This window comes from Macrobrachium nipponense, chromosome 5 (genome assembly GCF_015104395.2).
Source record: "Macrobrachium nipponense isolate FS-2020 chromosome 5, ASM1510439v2, whole genome shotgun sequence".
In the NCBI taxonomy this organism is placed as follows: domain Eukaryota; kingdom Metazoa; phylum Arthropoda; class Malacostraca; order Decapoda; family Palaemonidae; genus Macrobrachium; species Macrobrachium nipponense.
Window position 1 is genome coordinate 5758812 of NC_061107.1, and position 4625 is coordinate 5763436.

Here is a 4625-nt window from a genome sequence, read left to right on the forward strand (position 1 = left end):
CACATGTACAAAAATTTTATGAGAGATCATTCGCTGAAATCAATTAACAAAGTCTTAATATAATTTTTCAGCATTTTAGTATTCCGTAGCATACATATCATTATCATAGAGAAACTTCAACACCCCAGACCCCAAACAATTAGGAAAATTCAACCCCACAACCATCCAGGCAAAGGCTCATGAGTACTTAAACATTTCAGAGAACCATTTACTTCAAACTCAGCAGTGGTCATGCTGTGCACAACCAAGGCTACAAATGACTGTAGAATTCTTTCATGTACCATGGAACCTAAAGTTCTTTCTGCACCCTCAACTATTACGGGATCATTTAGAATAATGTCAGTATACATAAAACAATACTTCTCACTTCCTAACTGTCATCCTTTATTGTGATTCCTAAGAGAATTAAGTTTTTTATTTTGGGCCACAGCTACCAAAAACAAATCCTAGTTTCGAAGGACAAGATGTCATTACCAATCAATAGATGATGGTCTTTTAAAATTCCCCTTGATTGTTTCCCAACCTGTCCCAGTTGTCCCAAAGTATCATCTATGAGTTTCCCTTGTTGTGTAATATGATCTAGCAACCCTAAACAATGAGAAATAGGCTCATGGACAATGGCAAAACATTACATAGGGACCTGATGCTATCAGTCTAACTTGAATGGTGGTACAAAATCCCCGAGTAATTTTTCTTCTCTTAAAAACGATCCATTTCTAAAAATATCAGAACCCTGCAGCAATGGGAAACTCTCCCAAATTAGAGAATTATCGGGAGAAATAATGTAATGGTAAAATCCCAATGAAGTTGGTATTCGTGTATGACAGTCAAAAACAAAATGATATATGCCCTCCACAAGCAACACGCATCAGCAGTATGCAAGCCAGTCTCAAGGAAAGAAGTTTGTGCTTGTTCACCTAAGTAGTACATACAATGTGATTGTGAGTTCAGGTGTTGTCGAGGATAAATAAAAATAACATCCAAAAACAAAAAAATGCGGTAATTGCAAAAACAGTGGGAGATAGAAGAGAGAGAAAACTCTACCCAAGTCTCTGTAATAAGGCAATCAGTTTTCTAGTGATAATAATTTTCAGACAAGCCCTTCTGATAGAGGGTGCTAATAAAGGGACATTTTGGAAGTTAGGCCATTAAGTCATCACACAAGACCAGACAGACTAATGAGCAAAGATTTCTGACGAGAGATTAAATTAAATAAGTTTTGAGCTCCATGGAGAGAGACCAGCTGCGGTGGTCTGGACAGAACAAAAGAGGTTAAGACACAAGTTTTTATCTTGGAAACCTTAAGAATGAAGACATATTGCATGACCCAAGACAAGATGAAAAATAAACCTTGTTACTATTGCAAAGATGCAGAGCTATTCCCCAGAAAGGGAATGTTATAAGAAGATGGTGGAATAGATTCTACAAGCTTTTCAGCCTCCCTGGCACATGGTGAAAAAAGTATTAGCATAACCAATTTTTATGAGAAATTACCCTTTACATACAAAATAACCCTACAAGATGAATGAGGGCCAAAATAAATTTTAAAAGTAGTGCCACTACGTACAAAAACTTAATGAATATAATGAAAAACCTACTAGATTTACAAATGAAAGAGAACGTAGGAGAACAAAAATATCCTCCAAAGAGTGTAAGCATTCAGAGAACAAGTCAAGTGTTGCAAACTTCACACAACCCAAATGGAAGTGATTTCTCACTAGACCACTTGTATTCATTCCCAGCAATAACTGGAAATAAAAGTTCTCACAACTCAAACTGTCGGTCAAATGTATTACCTTGTCTCCAATGCTCTGTGCAATAAGAAAATAAAAATGGGCTACCTAGACATTGGTTCGTATAACATACACATAGTATAAAATATTTCAATACTACAATCGATATTTTGTGAGGAAACACATGAACTGTAAATGACTGTGGAAGCAAATATAATAATAAACTAATGTTACTGGCCAGCCACCATTATTTATGTGGCTTAAAAGTTTCATGGTCAAGTTATGAGAGAAGGAAACACATGAACTGTAAATGACTGTGAGAGCAAATATAATAACAAAATAGTATAATGTTACTGGACAGCTACAAAGACTTATGTGGTCTATTAGTTTCAAGGCCAAGTAATGAGAGAAGTTTCCTTCATGGTGAACTTATGAGAGAAAATTCTCATTTGTAATTTATCAGTTTAATACTATACAAAATCACCAAGCATAGGCCTCACGTAAAAATACTAATTTTTCCATTTAACTGGAAGGTTGCTTGAGTTCCTTCTTCCTTCTTTGATAATGATAAAAAAACCTTTAACTTGACCAACAAGTTGTTCTTTTTATTGTCTGACAAAATTTTATTCTTTGATGATGGGTACAACTTGAACATGGCATATTCAAGGAAGTTAAGACAAATCTGAAAAAACTCAAAAGGTTATGGATGAAAAGTAAAAGGCACAGCAGACATTACAAGGATGCTACAAAGAGTGGAAAGAAAAGATGACTTATGAATGAGTAACCGTAGTGAAAAGATGAAAATACACAAAAATGGAAGAAATGCAAGTAGAATTTTTTCAGTAATTAGCTCTGGAATTCTACCTAGTTTGTTATTATGTTATCTCAATTACTACCTCATCGCTGCATCTAGAATAAAACCATACAACAGAAATTTTGATGATAAACAGAACAATAAAAAATTCAGTAGTTATTTCAATTTGTCTGAGCTTAGTGCTCTTGTACAATCTCCTACATAATCTGTTATACTCCCTGTAATATGAGCTGACTGTCAGTCAAGATGTTAGATTACAAAAAAAAGAAAGGCAAACATTTGTGTATTCATAACACAAAAAATATCTACTCACAAAGAAGCAATATAATGTAAATAAACACTACTTACAAAAATGACAAAACTACAAAATGCAGGTCCACATTAATGCTAGAATGGAAATATGAACTCGAATGCAAACAGAAACTTAACAAACGCACGCAGCTAAGATGTGTAGCTCCCTAACCTGTGGGCTGAATTCATACAAGCACAGTCAGTATCAAGGATGATGTTCACCAAACAAGGTATATTTACAAGTAAAATACAACCATTTCTAAGGTGGCATGATTAATGTAAGATCACTTGTCACACAAATTGAGAACAATGTTAAAAAATTTGTTATTAGTAGCATGAATGTCATGTTCTAAATTTGACTGTTTACTAAGCCAGATTTCAAATCTTCCTGCTATATTAATATGTTTATAATCTTAGCATATTTATCTTATTTAATATTTTTGCAGTAGATATCTATAGAGAATTAAATTATTATGAAATATCTAAAATATTTTCAAGTTGCATGGATACAAAACTTTACCTCACAGCTGCCTTACTCTGTTGATCTACAAAACTAGACCAAAAGTGAGTCATATATTGATTAAAAATTCAATAAGCATGTTTATTTCTTCCTCTGATTTGCTAGCATTACTTTTCCTGCAAGAATGCAAAGCTGCAGCAAAGGAAAATAAGGGAACTCTTTTTCAAATAATGTTTGACTAGACTGTACATAAAATTTATAAAAAAAAATACAGGGGAGTCGTTCCTAACCACTCAAAATCAAGGGAAGAACATATCTCTGACTTTTTTATAGATTTATTTGAGCTACCCTCAAGTGACATTTCTTGACTAAAATACTCTTAATGTTCCAGATTTCTTACTACGTCAAAAGGAGATCTTTCTTCTGTAAGAGGACGCTCACTGAAGTTTGAGTTGAAGAAATCAAGGCTCTGTCGCCATTTACTTTCTTCAAGCACATTCATTGGATAACCGACTCAAATACAAGGTTAAGTTGGAAGTGCGAGTCTACCTTTCACACTCATTACGATGACATCTCCATACTTTGATCAATCTTCTCACAACACATGGTAGAATTAGGCAACATCGTAAGTCAATTTTCTTGTTACTTTTCACCCAATCTCATTGTCTGTATACTTTGATTAATCTCACAACACTTAGTAGAATTCACCAACATCATATGTCAACTTTCGCCCTACCTTTCAATCCCTCCCACCACAGTTTTCACTGAAAAACACTGCTCATTTTCCCTCCATTCTAATGCTTTGGACTTCATTGATACTTGGTCCTTGTACCAAACTACCTGCTCCTTAGTCAGACAAACTAGCGAAGTATACTACTACATGTGAACTCTATGCATAATGTAACACAGACCTCACTTTACTAGAGCAAAAATGATCTTCTAATGCTATACAATACAGTACTGTGTGTATACACCAGTATAAAGTAAACACTGAAACAGGTTCCAAATTAGTCAAGGTACTCCCAGTACAGTATACTTTCTCTCTGTATCCACACTATATACAGACATTCTCACTCGTTATCTACAAGAACAGCACAAGTAAAACAATAGTTTGCAATAAGTATGAACATATATGAAGTGTTGTTTTTGAGATTTATATTTAAATTAGAGATATTTTTAGCCTTCAGCACTCTACAGGTCCTGAGAGAGCTGATTTCAATTGCAATAATGAAAATTGCTGACTGAGAAGTACTAGTACTATACTGTACAGTAAGACAGAGGATTAACAGATCCAAAATTAATGATTAATTATATAGTTTCATGAATT

At 34.2% G+C, this 4625-nt stretch overlaps 1 protein-coding gene across 2 annotated transcripts in view; it reads left to right on the top strand.

The window, feature by feature from the left end:
- The window catches only part of LOC135215150 (uncharacterized), a 115566-nt gene that overhangs the window by 64598 nt on the left and 46343 nt on the right, over positions 1-4625 (top strand). The gene's annotated exons all lie outside the window — the stretch shown is intronic.